The sequence below is a fragment of the Corapipo altera genome, unplaced genomic scaffold (assembly GCF_003945725.1).
Source record: "Corapipo altera isolate COAL_440 unplaced genomic scaffold, ASM394572v1 50, whole genome shotgun sequence".
Taxonomy (NCBI): Eukaryota; Metazoa; Chordata; class Aves; order Passeriformes; family Pipridae; genus Corapipo; species Corapipo altera.
In genome coordinates this window covers 2857280-2880206 of record NW_020884889.1, presented here as the reverse complement: position 1 = coordinate 2880206, position 22927 = coordinate 2857280, and the positions used below count along the sequence as shown (strand labels likewise).

The 22927-nt window shown below is 41.9% G+C and overlaps 1 protein-coding gene across 1 annotated transcript in view; it reads right to left on the bottom strand.

The window, feature by feature from the left end:
* Window positions 1-22927, bottom strand: part of FAM169B (family with sequence similarity 169 member B) — a 100114-nt gene that overhangs the window by 17608 nt on the left and 59579 nt on the right. Inside the window, exons 11-12 of the mRNA XM_027644388.1 lie at window positions 15826-15947; window positions 12250-12373 (exon numbers count right to left, since the gene is read on the bottom strand). The gene's annotated coding sequence lies outside the window, so the exon portion shown is untranslated. The remainder of the gene's footprint in view (window positions 1-12249; window positions 12374-15825; window positions 15948-22927) is intronic.

Genomic DNA, 22927 nt, shown 5'->3' with positions numbered 1-22927 from the left:
CCGGGCTGTGAGCCCTCCCAGTGTTTCCAACTCTACAGCAGGAGCACTGGGAAGGGATGCTACATCAGATGCCCTGAACCCTCCTGCTTGAGTTTACAGCCCAGAGCCTGTGTCTCCTCTCCTCCCCAGCTTTCCTATGGCTAAATCTGGGAACCAAACATCAGTCAATCCCATTGCACCCTCCTGTCCTCCCAAAGCATGCAGCCAATGGACTTCTGCACATCTATTGGAGCAGAGGCATGGGAAGCAGGGGTTTAGGATGGGGGGGGAAATGCATCCACCAAACCCTCCATCTGCAGCCCAAAGGAACAACGTTTTTGGGCAGGAAAGGGAGAGGGAATGTGGTGCACACAGCAATACAAAAAGGAGGTTTTGTGCCAGGCTCATCAGTGTGGCAGGGTAATAAGGTCAATGTGAAAACAACTGGAAGGCACATTCCCCAGTAAACATGTGCTGAGTGAAAACGGCCCGACCTTATGTTGTAGAATCCAAACCCATTGAGTCAATTGCCAGAAAACATGACATGACCTTTCAGATTCAGTGAGCATCAGTTCCAAGAGCAGGCTGCCGTGCTCTTTTCCATTTCACTGCTGCCCCCGGAGGGCCTCAAGTCACCTGAAATAATAGCTCGGGCTCAAAATCTGCACTCCTTTAATGAAAAAAAAAAATACACATGGCATCAAGTCTGACCCTGGTGGCAGATTTTTTTATATGCTTAGCTCCATTTCTTTAAACTTAACAACTGTGCTTTGTTTTGCTTGCCTTTTTTTTTTTTAATTTATTTTTTTAAATCTTCCCAGAGCTCAGGTTTTCCCACTGACAACTCATTTTTGGGAATGGAGGAAACTTCTTGGTTTTGTGAATGAGGAAAATAATTAATAGCTAATGAGGTGCTTCTTCCAACCCACAGCCTTCCCTCCCCAAACAAGTAAAGAAAAAACTATTCCAGCTGGAACATATTCTCTTCACTTTCTAGACTGAGAAACACATAAAGATGTATTTTCGCCCACAAACCTTCAGAATCTTATTTTAATCCTCAGAACTGCCCATGAGAGGAGTAAAGCTGTGCAATGTTCCAAGCACCAGCAAGATGAGAGCTTGTGATATTAAGTGCAATTCAAACTGTACTTTCCCTCCCACTGAATTGCTTTCCCTGCTAAATCCTGATTAAAATTTTTCTCCCCTTTTACTGTCTCCCCGACAGACTGATGGGGCTGAGATCTGAAATCAATTCAGCTTTTAGGTGAAATATTTATTTTGGGGGCCAAACAAGAAGTTTTTTTGGATACTATTCAGATTTTTCCCCTCCTCTGTCAAAATAAATAAATAAATAAATAAAAGCAGAAAGGAGAGGCAAGGATCCCAACCGTCTGGAAATTGTATTTATTTTGACTTGAGCTCTGCCAACCTGCAGTATACAAACACTCAGTCAAAACTGCCTCCCATCTGTGTTTATTGTGGAGGAATAGCAACATCCAATGGCCAGTTCAATGCAGGTTAATTGCAGGCGTGTATTGAATTCCCTGGAGAGCCAAGTACACAGTTAGCTCCCCTGGTGTAATCTCTTTCTGTTCCATGAAGGAAATCAAAAAGAGGAAGAACAACAATGCCAACCCACAGCAGAGCTTGATGCCTCTCTGCACAGAGGGGGGGATCTGCAGGGAACAATAAGAGTCTATTAAATTCTTTCATTGGCACCGGAGAAGTAAAATGAACATAAATTAATCAGCCACAAAAGATGGGACAAGTGTTGGTGCAACTCTATTGAAGTTGGTGGAGTTGTGGAAAGGATAAATTTAACCCAGGATCTTGCAATGTCTGCATTGAAAACTGGCTTGTTGAAAAAATGGGGCATTCTCAGAAAAGAAAAAAAGGAGTGGGAGAGGCTCCCTGAGAAATGCCACCCTTTAATATCCCTGAACACTCACATTTTCGCCATATTGACATTTGCCATCTTATTTCCTTGCATTTATAAAGCCATTTAGCCAAGATTTTCAAAAGCACTGACACGCTGTGGGCATCAAAATTTGAGTTTTAAAAGACCCAGACTGACAGCAGCTGCACCGAAAATGAATGCCCTGCAGAGGTGTGTCAGGCTGGGCAGGACCAGGCGCAGATGCCGTGGTGCATTTTTGGATGAAGGAGAGGGGCAGTCTCTGGTCCATGTGAACCAGAGCAAACACACCAGTTCTGGAGCAGGAGCAGGGAAAAGGGATCTCCAGATTTGTTACAGTCACAGCCTGGAAAATCCATATCAAAAAGGCACAGAAAGTTCAGGCTCCTCAGGTCAACCTTAGTCTCCTCCTCACAGCTGACATTCTATACGACACACCACATGTAGCCTAAGAAGAGCCACAAAACACTTTAAAAAAAAAAAAAAAAGAGGGAAGAAATACATGCTGTTTGTGGTGTACCCAAAGGACAGAAAAACTCTGGGTCGTGCCAGAAGGGGAGCAGAGTTCCCAAGGCCTCTCCAGTGAATGTCTTTGTACGTGCACGCTTCCAGGCCCCACAATACAATGGGGGCAAGCATCTCTCTCAAAGTACCAAATCAGATTTAGAGTTTTAAAACTAGGACCAGATTCTCCTCACCAGGTGGGGTGAAGAGAAAGGGAAGGAGGCACTCAAAAGTTGACTGCAGTAACACACACAGTAGAGGAAAGGCAGTGCCTTGGCACACTTTCCCCACAAACACAAGCACATCCAGCCCTGGAAGGCAGCAGGACCAGGGTTAGTCCCAGGACAGAGAGAGCTCCAGGGCAGAGCTCTGGACGAGATGAGAACAATACTTCAGGTGCAGAGTAAATTGGTATCACAAACAGCCACATTATTTCCCCGACATCCCCTTTTGCTCTCGGAGTAGGAACACACTTTAGCCTTAAAATACCTACTTCCCACCTCTCTAGCAAGTCCCATGGCTGGCACAGTGCCCTGACACAAGTGTGACCCCCCTCCTCCCACCGAAGGAAAAGCTACACCAGCTCCAGAGGGGCTTAATGGGGCAGTCGGTGCTCGCTGCCTCCTCCCCGTGTGTGCTCAGAATTTCAGCCTCTGAACTGTCAGCCTTGGGGGGGGGTTAATGTGTTTTCTCCTTCCTTTCCACATTGCCAGTGGCGATGTCCTTCTCACAGACCCATATTCTTAGGGGCATTTTCAGCTCTTCCTCCCTCTTCTCCCAGACGTCAAAGCTCCCATTAAATCCGCCTGCCCAATTTATAATGCTGAAGCCTTTCAGCCAAGGCTCACTCATCTCACGCCTCATCTCACTGAAGCTTTCTCCCCTCCAGGCTTCTGCCCTCATCCCCTCCAGTCCATTTATCCAGAGTCACCTATCTTCTCTGCCATCCTCAGATCCTTCTGCTTCCCAGCCAATGTTCATCACATCAAAGCTTATTGTTTTCACATTCAGCACCTTGCACAACTTCTTTTTTTTTTTCTCTCTCTCCACTTCCCCCTATTTTCCCTTTCATCCTGGCCCTCCTTAGCTCTCCCAGGAGACAATTTGTTCATGACTTTCTTCCCGTCTCATACCAGAGTTTCTTGTATATGCCAGAAACCTGATCAGGCTACAGTGCTCTACCAGGTCAGATCCATATCTCATATGTCTATGAGTAAGTTTAGTTCTTCCTCACTTTGAAACATTAAAATAACCATTACCACCATGAAAAATAAAATTAATGCTACACTCTTCTGCTTCCTTCAGTTACATCCCAGCCTTGTGCTCACACTGGTTTCTGGTGACAAGTTGTTCTTCTCAGGCCTCACACCTTCTGGGCCTAACATTAGGGTTATACATGATACTGTGTATTAACCACCCCCTGAAAATCTCCCTGAAATCTGCTTCCTCTTACGTGTCACCCAAAACTATTCTAGTTCCCTATTTTGAAAAAGTATCTTAACATATATTTCTATATTACAGCACTTAAAATGAAATATTTGCAAGGATTCTTAAAAAGCACGAGCTGGTATGGCTTTGTTGACATCCATGAAGGATAACTGGCTTTATTAAAACGTGTTGAGTAACATCAGATGGCAAGTTGGCTTCACAACTGAACATTTGAATAGATTCAACTCACTGATTCCGAGTTTAATTCAAAAGGCACCACTGTACCCTTGAGATTTTACGTTGCCAAATCTCCTTCAGAAACTAAAGAGTAAGAGCACGTTTCTCTTCACACCGATATCTCAGCTCAGAACAAGCTCTGGGCAGAGTTTCCACATATGCTGTTGTTCAAACTGCTGAGCATTTCAGCCTCAAGCTGACACCCATGGCCATGACCCACGGTGCCCTCATTTACCTCTTGAATTAAAACGGAGCACAGCAACATATTTCCTGTCTCACTCCTTGGGTAGTCTCTCACACAAGGCTTCAGACTGCAAAGTTCATCATTAAACGCAGATTTTCACCCCCAGGAAGTTCCAGAGGCCCAGAGAAAGATGCTACAAGACTGAGATCCTACAGTGGATTCAATTACAGCATGCAAGGGACATTTAAACAAGCTTCCCTGGGATAAATGAGAGAAAAGAGCCAGCACACTCAGCATGAGTAAAATAAAAAGCAATCTTCAGCCGGTGCTAGCCATGCATATTTTGAAAAACATCCCCTTCAGCCATTACCAACAAAAAGTCAGCAAAAACTTATTTTAGAATCTGAAAAGACAGAAATTTAAAGCATTTGGCGGCACAATCTGTTACTTAGGGACAAGCTCATTAAAAATGCAGCACTATTTACTGAAGGCAAAATGCAGACATGCACTTTTGCATGTAAAGCAAGCACTTATGGAGTGATTGGAACACCTTTCCTCCTGATTGGAATGGGAAGGAGAGCTGGTTAATTGTTGTGATGGATGGCTCTCTGAATGAAGGAGAAGCCAGTCCAAAACCTCACACAAACCCAAAAGGCCAATGAGTAAGAGACTGGATTCAACAAGAAATGAACCATAGGGAGTTAAAAGGAGCTTAGGAAGAGCCATGGAATCATCCCTGGGCTGCAGGTACACTGGGGGAGAGCAAGGGTGAACTCAGGGAGCAGCTTGAGCTGATAACTCTGTGTCTTTGGGATGAGAAGGGAGAAGAGGGATGAGGGAACTGAGTTGCAAAGGTAAACGTCAAGAAATGCAGAAATAGGAGCAGGGGGAACCAGAAATCAGGAGAAGCAACACGGTGGGAAGATGAGACTCAGAGAGAACACTGTGATTGTCAACCCAAACCAGAGGGAAAGGAGGGGGGAATGACCCAGAGCAGAGGAAGTTCACTATCCTCCTTTTTTCACTGAAATGATTCCTTTTTCCTGGCTGGCTCCTGCAGACCTCAGTTAAAGCTTGTTGGGAAAACTCAGTTGATTGAGCCAGTGACTGATCTCACCATGGATTTACACTGCCATGAATCTCTGATTGAAATCAAGTAGTTACTCCTCACCTTGATAGATCAGGAGCAAGCCCTTGGGAGCAAAAGGTGCTATAAGGGCATGAAGCATTTTCTTAAAACACAAAGACCCTGAGCACAAAAAAACACTTGAAGTTCACAGCTATGAATTCCATTGCTATATGAAACCCTATATCAGCCATTCCTATGATATATTCCTGATATATTCCTCAAGACGACATATTAGACACATTGCATATACTCTGTAAAACATCTGAAAGTAAATAAAATAACCACTAAAATAATCGTTACCAGGCTTATACTCTCTGAACCTTCCTAGGTCTTTCATATGACGGTTTTAATCTCTGGTCTTCAGAGCCCTGGGTATCCACAGTTCCTTGGAAACACATCCATGAAATTTAACCTGGAGGGGGAAAAAAAAAAAAAGCAAGAGAGCTGTCAAAAGGCTTGAACTCAAGAGTTCCTGTCCAAGAAGAAAAAGGGGGAAAACTGGCATATTAAAAAGGGTTAAAACTTTGAGAGGTTTGCAAAATGAGTATACCAGGCTGCTACAACTCCATGGCAACGGTGTATTTCCTCACGTGGAAAAGGAGGACGGCTGGAAGACAGTTTCCCAGTAAAATAATATCTTTTTCTGGTCAAAGAATTTATTGTGCTGGATCTCCACCATCCCATGTGATTCAGAAGAATGCACATCATTCCTAACTGCTCTGGCTTCCCCAAAAACATCTCCAGAAAAAGGAGATTTGCAACCCCAAGACCTGACCCACTTGGCTACTAAACACTGTTCCCAAGCTTCCAAACTGGCAGCTTCAGAAACATCTTCTCTATTGGACAACTGGAGACATATACTAAGATTAATTAATTCAACATTAGGCTAAGACAAAGTAGAGATTTATAAAGAAGTCAGTCTCTTCCAGATTGTTTGTTTTGCTCCTTTAAATTTTCCCAATCTGGCAAATAAACAAACAAAAAAATGTTTCCTCTGTATCAATATTTGATGTAATAAATAATTAAAAGGATTTTTTTAAAAGATAATCCAAAAAGCTCTTATTTCTATATCTTTGGTTTTTGTCTTACTCTCCACTCCCTGTTCTTATCCCTTTATATAAAAAATAACATTACATTAAATTAATTTTTTTTAAAAGTGTTTAACACAGACTACATGGAAAGTGAATGGAAAGGAAATAAAAGAATCAGTATTCCTGCTGAATAATTTGGCTAGAGGAAAAAGACAGATACAGATCAGATTCTTTTGATATGTTAAAAGCATCCCAAAATGCCTATGCTCTGGATGCTTTTACACAAATTATCTTTCATCATAAAAGTACAAAATACATATAATGGACAGCTCATCTCTCTCCAATGAATATGTAGCCACGAGCTGATAAGATAATAGACTAAACAGTGACCTGTCACAGACTTGACAATCATGAAAGTAGAGTTTAAAAAGTTGGTTCTCACATCTCAGGCATTTAATGGGCAGACACTAAGATCTGCTTCCAATCTTCAAATTCTTTTCATACTGTTCTGCCTTAATAAGCACAGGCATAACCCTCAAAACTAGTTGTATTTGAAGAAAGACACTGTATACATACTTCTCCTACAACCTCAGCTCCCAGGAACTAACTCCTTCCCACTTAACCTTAGAATGACTTCAGTGTCACGTAGTTGCTCCGAAACAGATTAAAAATCTCTTTATTGAGTGCCGCAGCCCAATTTGCTTTATAGTCTAATCTCAAGAGGCACCTGAGGCACCAGCTGATGGATAGGCTCCTAATAAACAATAATTATTATTTTTGCAATGTGCAAAGCAGCTGAACTGTTGATAACAGAGTCTCAGAACTGGAAATGCTTTGCTGGTGGCCTTCTCTGAGTGCCCCATCTCACCATGGCACCCAGGCCTGCTCTCTTCACAGTGCTCACGAGAGCCAAGCTCTTCTCCTTCCCCCACCACTTTTTCCAAGGCAGCAAAGACAATGTATTTTTGGCCTTAATAATTAACCTAAGAGGCACCTTTGCTCACAAACATGCACTGCACATATCTGCTACTTTTTCCCCTACACTGCATCTGACAGCCCAATTCTCCTTCCCTTTTCTCAGTATCTCCCTTTGGAAGCATTCACCATCCATGGATAGAAAATCCTCTCCTCTGTACACAACAGAGCAGGTGGATTTGTTTGAACTGGGCAGGACTCATTACAGATTGCTTTTACACAGCTCACCCTCCTGCAAGATGCCTCATTAGCATTGTCTAGTTATTGGTAATTATTGTATTTTAAATCAACAGCCAGCCTGAAAAGAAACAGCATGTGGTGCTCAGACCTCAGAAATGATGGGCCTGGATTCTTAATACAGTCCTACAAAAGTCCCACTGTGGGATCTCTGGAAAGTCACTGACCCCCACTATCACTATTCTAAACCCTGATAAACAGGAAGATTAGCTGAAAAAAATGATAAGTTATTAATGTGGCCCTAGCAGCAGTCTCATACAGGCACCACCATCTCTTCTGATTAAATTAATAGAAGCTCAGCTCTTCAAAGGAATTTAGGGCCTTATTTTCACTATAAAAGCCAAAAGTCTAGGAAAGTAAGTACACTTGAACACCTCCTGGGGGAACAGAACCTGCATCTCTCAAGGTTTTTCTTTTTCTTCCCAGTTCACATCAATACAGCTTGTGGGGCATCTAACACTCATTAAAACCAATATTTATTGATTGATTTAGGCACTTTTACAGTCACAGCAGAGCTTTCCATTCTTCCTTAGTGCTATGTAGACAGAGCAGCAGCTTTTAGATGACAAAAATGCAAAAGCTGCAAGCACTCAGGATGAAGGCAGGCCAGTGCATAATTCAGAATTAAAGCATACATACAGTGTAAAGTGGTGAGTTCCTCCCTGAGGAACAGGCTCATGTATATGGCAGATATCTCACTTTTATTTACCCTGAATATAGTTTTTCTTATTCTCCCACACTTAGAGCAGGCTCTGGGTATCAACTGTTTTCATTCTGCAAAGTCAGTCGAGCACTTGTGGTTTTCCCTTCAGGAGGCTGTGATGAGAAAAGGGGTTGCCTTTATTTTTTCCTGTTTATTGTACTCAGGAGTTATCACAGTGTGACTCCAAATCTCTCCCCTTTGGGTTAAGAAAAACAGCATGTGATTCATTTAGGCAGTGTTAGGAAGAAACATTCTGGGAGTGCAAAACCAAGGTTTTAATTATTTTGGGGCAAGTAATCAGAAAGCACAATATGCCTGAAACCACCTTTTAGCAGCCTTCTGGAATATATAAGAACCTGGTCAAGCTTGGGCTGCCTGGGAGCCAGGTGAGAGCTTACAGGATCACACCATGGCTTGTTAAGACACTTTCACAAAGGCTTTTTGATTTCACTTGCACCAGCAGCCTCATGCTGAAAGGTTAGACTTGCAATCAAAGAGAATCTATGAGCTCAATGCACCATGAGCCATTTCTTAGTCACAGAAGGAAAAAGACAAAGATTTTCCCCCAGAACCAGTGGGGTATCATTCAGCACAGAATGGGAACCTGAATACAGCATTAATAAGAGTATCAGGTACATTGATCTATAGTTGGTGGGTTTGTGGAGCTCTGTGAAGCCCAAACCCAAGTGAAATGAAAAGGCAGACAAAGGGATGAAGCTGTGGTCTTTCTACACCTGAATATACAGAGGTATATTCACCCTTGGGAACCAGTTTCTTTGAAGGACAGAGGATTTTCTTGATGCTGTGCAAGAAATTACCAGTGAGGCAGGAGCTGGCTTTGTGTCTCCATGACTGTACCTGGTGTTGCCCATTCCTATCACACAGCTGTGGCAGGGGCCACTTCCCTGTTACTCTCCATTTCAGGGGCATGATTCCAGCCAAACAATCTCTCTGCCATAACTCAGCTTCTACAGATGAATTAATGCAATCCAAACTGGAAATTATGAGAGGAAAGTCCAGTCTAGAAATGCATGACCTTTCCTTATAATGGTGCTAGGCAGTCTGGACAGTCCCACCAGTGACTGGTAATCTCTGGTGGTTTAAAAGGATGGAGGTCTAATGGTAGGTACTTTGGAACTCATTCCCTCTGTTTTTCTGCCAGACTCTCAATTGCAGAGCTTCCTGTAAGCACTGAAATGCTAATCTTTCCCATTTCATCCATGTGGGTAGGGATGGGGATGTGGAACCCACGTGTTTTGCCACAGGGTTAATTATAGTGGCTTATGCATCACTGTACTGTCATGAAAGCAGGCTGATACTTCATGTTTCACACTGTACAATTCCACCATTGTCAAACATCAAATCCCCAAAACATAACACAGCCCTGTAAAGAAAGGGAATTAAATGACGTAATACATGGAGTACAAGCACTGCCCAAGAAAGGATAAGGAAAAGCCTAAGGGGCACAATCTTCCCTTGAGGCCTGAAACCCACACTAAGCAGCAACCCAAAGTGGTCACTCAGAGAAAGAACAGAGAAGCACATCAGGCCTGGAGTGCTGCTTCTTCCACCTTCCAGCTCCTGGCAATCTGCCATGAGGGGATTTCCTGAGCCAGAGGTTGCATCTGCATCAGTGTGTTTAACAGCCCCTGCTGGACCTATTTTCCATGAATTTGTCTAATTGCTTCTTGAATCCATATCTGTCAGCAATAAGTTCCACAATTGAATTATGCCCTGTGTGAAAAAGCACTTCTATTTGTTCTGGTCTAAAGTAGCTGCCTTAAAATTCCCTTCACCGCCCCTTTACTCCTACATTGTAACAGGGAATAGTCATTTCCAGTTCATTTTTCCCATGCCATTTATGACTTTACACACACCTGTATTACTTGTCTCTCTTCCAAACTGAACTGGTCTGTTTTATTTAATCCTCTCAGAAAGTAATTTTAGAACTCTGCACACCCTCGTTGCCCTCCTCTGTATCTTCTCTTTTTCTATCATGTCCTTTTTGGGAGAGGATGACCAGGACTTTGTGCTCCTTCAAGACATGGGTGGATCAGAACTTTGCAAGCTGCATAAGGCCATTTTCTATTTTGTTGTTAACTTACAGGAAATAATCACACTGGCCACATACCTGTAGGATTAATCCCAGAACTGCATTCTACATACAAAGGATGGGTAGGGAAATACAAATGACAGAAATCATACAGATAAGAGTAAACATTTCTGTTTTAGTAAAGTGCTAAAGTGCAATTCACAGGGAAAAATCCATTATGAGCAATTAATAATTGCTCCAAAGCTCCATTTCTGCCTCAGGAAATCCTGAGCCCCTGCTAACTTCTGCCAAAGGAATGCACCACGGATTAGTACATAGTTTTATCCTTCTCAGAAGCTCTGAGTTGACCACTGTTGATAACAGATAAAGGAAGAGATAAATTTTTGGTTTCACATACCATCCTGCCTGTCTGTGTGTTACAATTTCAGTGACTTTAATCACAGTTGCACCCCATAGAGCCCACTCTTTCAAACCCAGGCTTGAGGCAGCTGCAATTTGAATTCATTTCATCCTAAGGTGGCACAAAAAGATCCAGATTTTGTGCACTGTGGCCAAATACAGTTCATGTTTGCTACAGAATTACACTCATCATTGCATCTAAATGTTCTAAGCCACCTCTTTCATACCCAGCATTGTTTGTCCTCCCTATCCCTTATCTCCTGCACCCCCAGACTCTGTATCTGTACTTTGGAGAGCACTTGCAAACAGATTCTGAATTATTTTTTAGAACAGATTAGCTAAAATGCATTGAATATCTATGTGGACTCATTCAGAATTAAAGCAGGCCTAATTCAATTTAACTTACTTCACTTCCAAAGTGAATTAAGTAAATGTAATTGAAGCTACTTAAATTCTGATTAAGAGTCTTGACATCTGCTGCAAGTGAAGCTCTATTATCCACAGGGAGTTAATTCACCACCATAAGTGTGGAAACACAACCAACTGCATAGCAGGAAAGCTGGAGAAAAAGGAAATCGTTAGTCCCTGAATTGCAATAATCACCACAGTGTATTTATGCTAAATGCCTATTTAATTTGGGGAGGCAACATTCTTGCATGACAAAAAAGGGAAATAGACTTACCTCAAGAACAATCCTATAAAATTTTCCAGTAACTTGTTTTGTTTTTTATTTTTGTAACAGAATTATAATTGTGTCAGAATTCCAGAGAAGCTGGTTAAGGAAAAAAGACATGAACTTTCATCACAAGAAATGCAACAGCAACCAAATTTTCTTTGCTAACTCATTGTTGTGCAAGTATCCATCTTTATGTGGGAATAGTAAAAACAGCCTAGAAAATTACCCCAGTTTTACACAGTACATCACAGAAAACCTCTCTTTGCCCCACTGTGCTTGTCTTCTCCCTATCAATTTGATGTTTAATGCATTTGTTGTGACCTGATGGCAGAATCACAGAAACCTCAAGCTCTTGCTGCCTTGACACTGAACCTGTTTCAGGCCACATCTATGGATAACTCTACTGCTATTGACAGTGACAGAGAGGCATGTGGGTGTCCTGTTTCTTCAAGATCTGCTTTTACTATCTCTCAAGAGTCCTGCTATTTGAAAAAAATCAAGGTTTATTACACTGTGCAATATTCAGTTCATCCCATGCCATCATTATGCCGATTTTTTGTGTACAGCAGCAGTTATTTACAACTGAACTTGAACCTAAAAAGCACTTTTTTCAGCTTATTCTTCACTTCCCTGCTGACAAGCACAGCAAAAGTAGAATTGCTGGGGTTATTGGCCCAACCTGGGCTTAGGAAGATCAGCAATACCTGAATAGAGAGTGCAGCTCCAAGCAGCAAAATGTTGCCTAGGAGCAAAACAAGGTAGTAGTGGCCAAGAGAACAGGTACCTTCTTTAGACTTACACAGCCTAGAAATCCTCCCCAGCTCTCTCCAGGTATCTGAGTCCTTGTTTCTGTGGGTATCTGAAGTCCTTGTGGTCCAAGGCTCTTGTTGTCTAAGTCCCAATTCATGCTGGTCAACGTGATTCTAGAGATAAATAAGAAATAAAGCTGAGACCCTTCCCATGAAAAAAATCTAAGACCTTTCCTGTACCAGCCTCACACCCAGTAATGAAGGGTTAAAGGTCATTTTCTGTCATAAATATATGCGTTTTTCCTAACTTTATCTTTTAGAACTTTACAAGGTTTGACACTTGTTCCTTCCTGTACATCCCATCCCAACAGCTGCATTGCCAGGGGTAATTTCTTCATATTCTTTAATATTAACACTACATGTTGAAAATGTGGGTTTCAGCCAAGAAACTTGCTTCTTTTCCCTTCCTTCTGTTGGATTTCATTCAGATAGAATTGCACCATATAATCAAGGGTAATTTCATAGGCTTTTGTGAGAAATTTTCAGTAGAAATCTGAAGGCTCCTTGTCTTTCCTGATGGGATAACATGGAGCAAGTTCTACACCAGGTCTCCTTGTCTACCCCACAGAAAGAGTGTCAAGGATATGCCTCTCCCTGTATACTGCTCTCCTCCACAAATTCCCCAGCACAGTCCAGTTTATTTCCAGGTTGTACTGGAACCTTCAAACTTGTTAACTTGCTTTAATTACCTTTCACTACCAATCAGAATAATTTTTCTATTTTAAAAAATACTGCCTGAAATACAAACACAAAAAAGTTGATTAAAATGGTGGGGGGAAAAGAATTCATATTTGAGACCAAAACATTTTGTTCTGAAAATTCCCTTTACAAAGTCCATATTGACACCAAGGGAGAAGGGGGAAAAGGCGCTACACAATATTTCTGAGAGATGTATTCCTCTGAGAAAATGTTTGTTGGCAAAGACAGGGGAGAAGAAAAAAAAAAAAGGCAGAAAAAAGCCATACAAAAAAACCCAACCCAAACCCCAGAAAGAAGTGGGGAAGAATATTTAAGGGACATAAACATACAAGACCTTCCTACCTCATCCCCAAATCATTTCGGAGCAAGACTAATAATATGATTTGAATGACACCCGTGTAGGAATCAGTTTTCCCACCTGGAATTTCTTGCCTGACAAAATGATCAAGGCCTCGGCCTCAGGTAACTCATAGAGAAATAATGTGTGAGAAAAATATAATTGTAATGTCTTCTACCAAAACCAATGACCAGCTGTGCCCTCTCTATTGGTGTATTAGTTCACTCCTCTCAGATAATGGGGAAGTAGCTTTGCTGTGTGGTCGTAAATGAAGTAGACTGGAGTAGTTAGTTCAAAAGTGACAGAAAAAAGAATTCCAAGAACTCAACTGAGAAGCTTACTGGAAAAGTGGGGCTGAAGATCTAAATGCAGGAGGTGGATGATTCAGTAATGAATGGAAGGCTCATTTTGACAGCTTGGGCTGCCATCCAAGCTAATTTGTTTCCAAGCCTTCAGTTTGCCAACTGAAGTGGCTGAGGAATAATAGGCCCCAAAAATATTTCTAAGGAAACACAATGCCCATTATCACTGAAGGAGAAAGAATCTGCACGTTTCAAAGAGGCAAAAGAAATTTGAGATCTGCCAACTTTGGCCAGTTCCAAATGACACAGGAAGGAGCAGTTACAATGTACTGAAAGGGAAGAAATAGAGCATTGTTAAATAAAGTAAATTCAAAGTAAAAGTCGTCATAAAAAACAGACACAATAAATATAAGGATGTTTCTTTTAGAGAGAAATGATTTTATGGCTGAGCCCATGCAAGCAGCCTACGAAAAAGAAAAGAGGGGCATAGGAAAAAATTGAAAAGAAATTGGTAAAGAGAAGTAGTATATAGTAAAATGAAGAATAATGAAGCAGTACGTTTATGTTCAACTTGGTCATCATAGTATTTCATATAAACTCATCTGGATATTTTAAAAACATTAGAAACTTTAAAAATTCCCACACACAAACATTTTGTAGCTCTCATTAAAGTCAACAACAGCAAGAAGTGCCTTGCAATTGTCAGCACAGGTGAAGCCTGTCCTTATCCTTCCAGTTTCTCTGCAGAAACACCCACCTTACCCCCGTGGCACAGCACAGGGGGGTGCTGGTTTGACTCCCTGAGCCAGGAAGTGGAAAAGCCACGTTCTGTCCACGGATCAGCCACGTGCAAACACCAGACCTGTCCCTGCCTGTCCCTGCATCCGAGTGGAAAACACATCCACAACCACTTTTTGCTTTCAACCCCTCTTTCTTCATGTCTACCAAGATGACAGCTCATCCAGAAAACAGAAGAGGGAGATTTGATAAACATCTTCAAAAAAGTGAAAGGGATTTTTAGAGTAGAATAAGCAGAAAAAGCAGAATAAGAGATTTTGAGGAGTTGAGAAACCACTGCATGGCTACAGGAAATACCTATGGAGGTTGTATACTCCTTTTCACCACAGACTTCACTTCTTCAGTGAAGAACAGGTGAAGAGGCTAGACATGGCTGGTGTATATATAAAAAGCTTTTTTGTTTGTTTGTTTTACTTTATGCAAACACATTAAAATGCTTATTTCTTATAAAAATATTTCCCTATTTTTTTCTACCTAAGGGCAAAAAAATCCATTTTTCTGCTCTAAGACCTGCTCAGCAAAATAGTGGAGTTACCTGTTAGCCTTAAGCTTAGGTTTTCCTAACAATCAGCTGCTGCAAAACTCACCTTGTTCACCTGCTACACACTTGATGCTACAAAAAGACCTTTTTTGTGCACAAAACGAAACCAACATTTTACTAAGAGCCTTGCCAGCCTTTTAGATGATACCATCCCTGTGATGCCCCATCAACACCTGACTACAAAAACGGCTTTCTCATCCTCCTAAACACCTTTCTGACCTGAAACCTTTTTTTTTCCTGCATTTTTAAATGAATGGAGAAAGAATGAAACTACTGTAATTTTCTTGCACTAGACAGATTTCTAAGCCTCGAGTGGTTTTAGATGCACATTTCATGGTCAGTGTTATTGAGGACCGTTCCTAATAAACTTATACATGTGCTCACCACCTCCATTTCCACTGAGAAGGAATCTAGCACTGAAGGTTACTTTTCCTATTTCTAATACAATTGCACTACCAGGCTACTTAATTAAATGGGCACTCAAAGTTAACTGTGTTCCCTCAGGGTAACTCTAAATTGCAATGGGAAGGTACGACTCCGATTTTAGTAGTTGTACCAAGCCCAACTTCCACCCCAGGAGGATGAGTAGCAACAAAGCTACACCTGAGCAGGTTTCACTGCAGGCTGAATCACTGCACACATATTCACACACAACTCTGTGGGTTTTACAGCAGCCAGATTAAAACTAGCTACAGCAGAACCAGGGCCAGCACTGGAGTCATGAAATATTTGAGAAGAGATGGACTCCCTTCCCCTTCCCAGTGAATTTCTACCTAAATTAATTTCAGAGCCCTTGTAACTGTCCTGTTGCTTGTCCCTAAAGCAAACAGTGTTTCCACGTGCTCATTTGCAGCAAAGGTGCACTTTTAATGAGTATGCACTGCCATACCTTGCATTTTTTTCATGTCAGTGGCTTTCATGGGTGGTCACCTCTCCACAGCATAGCCCAAGGACTTACTCAATACCTTGCAAATTGATTCTTCCTCATGAGAGACTACTGGCTGGATGCCACTGAAACAGAAATAACCATGTTTCCAGAGTTAAGATTATTTGTGTTTACTCAATAAGCTGCATCTTCACAAAATTCTATCATTGGAAAATCCAAGTATTTTAAGAAATTAACCTTTCAATGGAATTCTGACAAGGCAGGATGTTTTGCTGATAGATGAACAGTATCTGCCACAGTTAAACAGATTAGTATTTGTGAATTTTGACATAATTACTGATTTCCTCAACAGATTTAAAGTCTAAGTTTATCTTCATGTTAATCCAATTTCATGCCTAGAACAGAGGCAAGCACAACAGAATGTCTTTCGTAACCTTCTGATATCATTAATTATTGCTACATTGGGAGTTACAGCATGGAACAAACAGGTTTTTAAATGGAAATCATTTGTCTCTCAGCAGGGAGACTCAACAGTTTTATTTCCTTCAACACCAAGCTGCATTCAAGTAATCTTGTTTCATGGTGATCCTCCTTCGACAACCTGCAAGTCAGTGGTGAAACCCCATTTATTTTGTGCCTGGATTGGTCAAATATGCTGCCCATAAGGGGAGGTGTCTATTTCCTCTCCTAATTGTGGAGGAAGGGTTTTCTATATGTTAAGGCCACGCTTTCCCCAAGGTGTGGGCATTTGGTCAGGTTTCCTGGTGATTTTCCACAAAAGGAAATCCCCTAACTCATTAAAAAAAAAAAATAGATTAATTGACCGGTTCAGTAACAAGCTGCCCCAGGACCCAATAAACTTTACAAAGGGTACATTCCAATTACGACTGGGCTCAGCATGAACCTGATAAGTAAGCCAGCAGAGTCCTTCTCCAGCATTAAGAGTGGGATTTTTTCTCCTTTTCCTCCATTAATTTAACTCTTTCTTGGCACTTGTGGATTGACCAACTCTTTGTTTTCCCTCTCCCTGTGAATGTTAACCCTGCTGAACAACTCTCAGCAACGAGATCTAACGGGCTCAATAAAGCCAAGCCCTGGTCTGCAGTCACTTTCTTGGCACTGCTGTGGCTTTGTCAGAAGGGTCAGCTACAGTGCTGTCTCCTTCCACCCTTTGCCTGGTGTCATAAAATGAACCCAGCTCTCAGACCAGGACAGGAAAGAGGGAAAAAGTGATTTTCTCACAGCAGAAACATCTAGTGAAGCAACTGGAACCACCTGCTAGCAGAGCACAGCTACAAGCCTGCCTTCCCTGTGTGAGAGGGGTGGGAGGGGTACAGGGGCTTTTGGTAACAGCCGTAATTGCAGCAGCAGGAGAAGGAAGGTATCAAGTTAGGGAGACAGAACCAAAGGTTACTGGCTACAAAACATTGTTTTATATTCTCACATGTTAGTCCATCATGGCATTAGTTGATACAGACCCACAAGAACACCTAAGACTCAAGTACTCCTGACCCTTTTGTGCCCACCCCTGTTCTTGGCAGCAAAAAAGCCTGATCTTGGTGGCACATACCTCTCAGATGTGAGTAAGCCAGGTCAGCCAAAAAGAAGAGCTCCTGGTTTCAGGTCTTTGCAGCAGTTCCCCACCTGAGGCACCAAGCTGAGTGCGGATACAGAAGACCACACAGATCAACTCTGTCTCCTCCCCACCCACGAGGAACACTGTGGAAGCTCGGGCTGAGCACAGGGTTGTCCTCAGGTACAAAAGAAATCATTTGATCAATCTGGCAACGTCTGGATGTGTCTCAAACAATCATCAGGCATCTCCTCCAGAGACAGCACACGAAGGTCAGGTGGAAGTGCCCCATGAACTGCATTTTCTCTGCAGAACCCCCAGCCTGAGCCTGGCCTTGGGCTGCCACAGAGCCCAACTGGAGTGCAAGGCAGCCTTTATTCACAGAGGCTTCTTTAGCTGGCTAGCCATGTAAAGCAAATCTACACACCTGCCTTGTAACTACTGTTACTTTAAACACATAAAAATGCACAGAAATTTGTACAGAAGACACTTAAACTGTTTGGACCCGCATCTACTTCTGCTCAGATTTTGAATATCATTTTCATACATTTATTATGCCCAGCCTGCACCGTATTTCTTATAGGAACAAGAATAGCTGTAATTATTGTTGTCAATCAAAGTTTCTCTGAAGTCCTCAGCTTTACTGTTTCAATAACTCATTTTAACCGGTGGCAAATGTCTTCAACAAGCACTAGAGCCTAATTTGCAGTCTGGTTCCCTTGTCATTTTCTGAGTCATCTTGGTGGAATGCTGTGAGGCAAGAGATTAGTTTTAGGACTTTTTTTCATCTCCTTTTTCTTTACATCTGAGGGCTGTTAAGAAGTTTGGTTTCAATAGCTCAGACGTATCCAAGGCGTACTACAGGTACCCAAGGTGCAATGAAATACAAAGTTTATTCTACTTCACTACAAAGAAGATACCTGATAAACTGTTTCAAAGTCAGGCTTAGCACATGCAGGTGCAGCTGTTATTGGTTTCACTGGAATTACAGTTGCTTACAACTGGTGCTGGATTTAGCCCCTTACAAGTAAACTCTTCAGCATCACCAGGAGCTCAACTGTGATTGCACACAGTTGATTTACATTGTTGGTGTAAATCAGAAGTAATTCTACCAATGATACACAACCCTCGAGGTAAACATCAACCTCCCAAAATAGCTAAGATGCCAAAAATAAATATGATACAATGCTGATGGATTTATAGGCAACTGACAGTTTCCTCCTCAGGTTCTTAATCAGGTCTCACTGAGAGGTGCTAATATAATTAGGGATGAGATATGGATTAATAGGAAGAAAATATCATAACCTCCCTCTTACAATAAAACAGTTCGTACACTGTACTTACCTGCAAACTGCTCCATTCTTCTGGTAGCATGACATTTGCTAAGGCAAAAGCCTGTTGATAATTCTCTATAGTCCTATATAGCACTCAGCCATGGCTGCTCTTCAAAAGGCCATATTTATCCCCTGGGAAATATAGCTGTATTAATATGACATTTTGTCACAAATTAATCTTAAACAGGGTAATATTTTTGACACTGAGTTGAAACTGGAACTAAAAGGCAGTTCAGGTGGTTAAAGTGGCAATATCCTGTAGCAGACTTATATTCCCTGAGATAATACTGTTATGGTGTAAGTACCAATGTACTGGGATGTACAAAGGGGGAGAACTGTGCAAGTCTTTCTTCATTTTAACAACATACAGTATCGTTGGCCTTCTACTCTTTATTACAGCTGGCACTGTAGTAATGCCCACTGATCCCAAACACCAGAGCCTGTGGTGCCAGGTGCAGGATAGAATAACAAACCTTGTGATCAGAAAAAGCAGCCAAGACAGATAATTAGCACCTCATCTCCCATCATGATGGGCTGCACTGCCAGAAGTAGACAGACAGCTTAACAAAGATTATATTTTTTAAAAAAGTAATTTCTCATTAAAGCGATTAAAAGTGGCCTGGTCTGGTTTTTAATTGAAGTCCCGTGGCACAAGTCACTTGTGACGAAAGGGATTCTCTGTGATGTGCTCTCTTTCCTGCTGTGGAAGTTCCCAGGCTTTGTACAGTTCATCAATGCCAGGCTAATTAGCACAGTGTAATCTCACGATTTACACCCACTTCCCAACTCATTTGCACATAGTTCCCACTACTACAGAAATCAGGGTAAATTCACAGATTTCTACAGGAGTTGATCCTATTACACAGAGGATGCTGCAAACCTTTTTTTTTTTCCATTCCTCCAAACTACACGATGTTGATGGTCACTGAAGATTTGGTGATCTGGTGGACCCCAAATACTACCTTATGGGCACTTCAGTGTACATCTCAGCTGTTCTTCACCAACTGCGCGTCATCTGTCTTTAATGGGATCATTTTCATTAAGACTAATGTCTCCTCCCTGGCTGTTCAGCTCAATTCTCTCCTCAGCCTGAAGGCTGCAGCCACAGGCCATGCAGAGATATTTGTGTTACACGACAGACGGGAATACCCACACTCCTGATCTGTTCAATATCAGTCCTGGAGATGTGATGTGAAGCCCGCTGACCACTAACAGCCATTAAAGATCCTATGACACTTTTTGCAAGAGCAGAGGGTGTTATTAACTCCAGGATCCTGGCCATGTTCCAGTTTGGATAATTACATTCTACCACACTAAATTTCCCCCCGCGGTTTCAGACGGGGAACTTCTGTTCTTCGCTTCCTCTTGTAACAACCAGAGCAAAGTGTCGCTGGCGCTGAAATGCCAACACGTCCCGGCCCCGAGCTGGGCACAGGGCTCAGCCCATGGCTACAATGTGCATTTTCTGCAAATGCCCTGAGACTCGTTAGTAAAGAAAAAGAAAACCATAAAAACACAGCTCCAACCCCGGAGATTCTGCAGGTTGGTCACACACACACATGTTGCTGCATTTCACTTCTGCTGACATGAAAGGGCTGGGTCTCTACCAGTGCTGTCCTCAGGTTGGACAAAGAGGTTTTGCTAGTGAGTGTTTTATCAAGTACTCAAGTGTAAGAATCAATCCAGCAAAAAGCTAAAATTCAGGCCCTAATTTCTGTATCAGGGAACACCAGAAAATATTAAACTAAGGACAAAATTTGTTACTTGAACAGAAAACCACGTGTGTCTATCCAGCAGAGTTGCTTGCTCCTTGTAGGTACTGTGAAACAAGAGTAAAATGCATTTGTAGTGAGGCAACAAGGGCCCATGGGGTACCATTATCATGACCTGGAGAGAGAGAGGGAACACAAGAGACAATGTAAGAGAGGAAAGCACTTCCTGTGACTTTGACTGGAGAGGCAACTCACCACCTATTTAGTTTTAAAGGTTTGATTGATTTTCTTACTAAAAACATTTCTGGGAAGTCTAAGTGTGGACTCGGAAATTATGATGGCTGAAGGGACCAAATCACTGAACTATTAAAGAAACTTTGAAAATACTATTTCTGTGTTCATTTGAGAGCAAACAGACAGAATTCTCTTCTCTGAATTCCTCCAGCTTAGCATAAGAAAGATGATGCACTGTAGATTCTGTTGCTCCAGGCAACTGATGAGGAACATCTTTGATGTGCTTTGATTAATGTTGGCTTCTTTGATTCAATGATATTTGGTTCCAACTCCACTTTAAACATAAAAAATCCTTACTACCACAGGGAAAAATATTAAGGACACTTGCTTGGAAAACACTTGGGCTTATGTTAAGAGTTCTTATTCAAGATCAGAAAGTTTTCCTGTCTGTATTGTTCTCTCTCCTTTGAGCTGGTCACCTTGACTGCAAACCTGGACACCAGGTACACTCTCCTGGGGTAAAACTTTCCATCTTTCAGGACAATAAAAAAATAAGAGTGAAAGGGACTGACAGAGACCATGTCACTCCCTTTCCCTCCCAAATCACCTGATTGTTTCTAGCAGACATCTGTCTGTCTCTGTGATAGAGGTTTCAGTGCTCTCCTGGAGCGATCTATTTTGGGATTTAACTATCCTACCCACTCATTCCTTCAGACAAAGGGATGCTGTCAGGAAACATCAGACCTCCAGAGAAATACAGCCATTTCTGTAGTAAACTGTGGAAGCTGTATAAAAATAGAGAGAGCAAATCTCTTCAGTGATGTTTGATTACAAAAATGAAAACGGATTATGTATCCAAACTCGGTGAAAAGGGATTCACTCAGAGTCAGAACAGTGGGAATCTACCCAGTTTTCCTGGTTATTCCACAACTTTGGGACTTTATCATTTTGAGTCTAGCAGCTTTGGATTAATCAGACTAGACCACAATACCCAGCTATCTCAGTCTGACATCCAGTTAACAGCAGAAGGAACAGTGCCAGGAAGCAGAAGGAGGAGAAGAGGGACCACCTATCATGTTTCATTCACTGGGCAGACATCCTCCAACTCTCAGTCCAAGAAAACTCCCACTTGTTTCTGAACGAGCTGTTCAAAAGCAGCGTTTTCCTGAATGGATCAGCACAGCTCCCAGACTAAAGGCTATTCTAGAATAAGCCAATGGCATTTTTATCCTGCTCTGAGTTAATATTAGTCCACAATGAAGTGTGTATCCTGATAGTGGTTTAAGTTAAGATTTTTTTAAATTTTTTTCTTTTTTTTTTTTTTAGGAAATGTGAATTCCCTTATGCCCTACTTTGGTAGCTTAAAGATTGTAGGAGGTCAAAAAAAAATAGGTCAGTGAAAATAACATTGCAACAAGAAATTAATTGCAAAGAACGTTTAATATGACAGGGGACTACATAAAATCCTATTATATTTCTTCACTATTCTACTCAGTAGTCTGTACTATTGCTATACTCAAAGGCCAGGGCAGTCTCCCAGGGTAAATTGCTACATTAGTTTGACATTTCTGGCTCCAATTAACCTTATATTTGAGCTATTTTCCGAGGGTTTTTTAAAAAAAGTCTGTGATAAGGTTATGTTTTTCTATTAGAGTTTCAATTGCTTAATGGTCTGTTCCTGATGCCAATCCCTCTTTAAACACACTCTCAGTAAGAAAATTAGGCCATAGTTTGACAATACATTGGTTTTGGCAGCAAGACCAGCCTAAGGTCTTCCAAGCTCTCCCTCCTTGGCCCTGTCCTCACAGGACAACTCGCTATCCCCTCCTTTGCCCTTTCTCAGGACTAAATGCTTCACTGCAATCCAGGAACTACAGCTTCAACAGCTTCGCCAAATCCCCCTGTCTTACTCAGTCTGGGCTGGGAAGGAACCAGAACACTGATGATCTGATTTCTTCATGGAAAGAGTCCTTAAGCATTGGAAGGAGCTGCCCAGGAAGGTGGTGGAGTTACCATCCCTGGAGGTGTTCAAGGAATGACTGGAGATGGCACTTTGTTGACAAGGTGGTGATGGGTCAAAGGTTGGACTCAATGATCTTGGAGATCCTTCTCAACCTAAATGATTCCAGCTAGGAGCTGGACTCTATGATCCTTGTGGACCCCTTCCAACTTGGCATATTCTGTTATTCTTTGAATGGCATAAGCTGGATTAGAGAGGTATTCCATGTACAAAGCAACCTTGATAGAGAAGA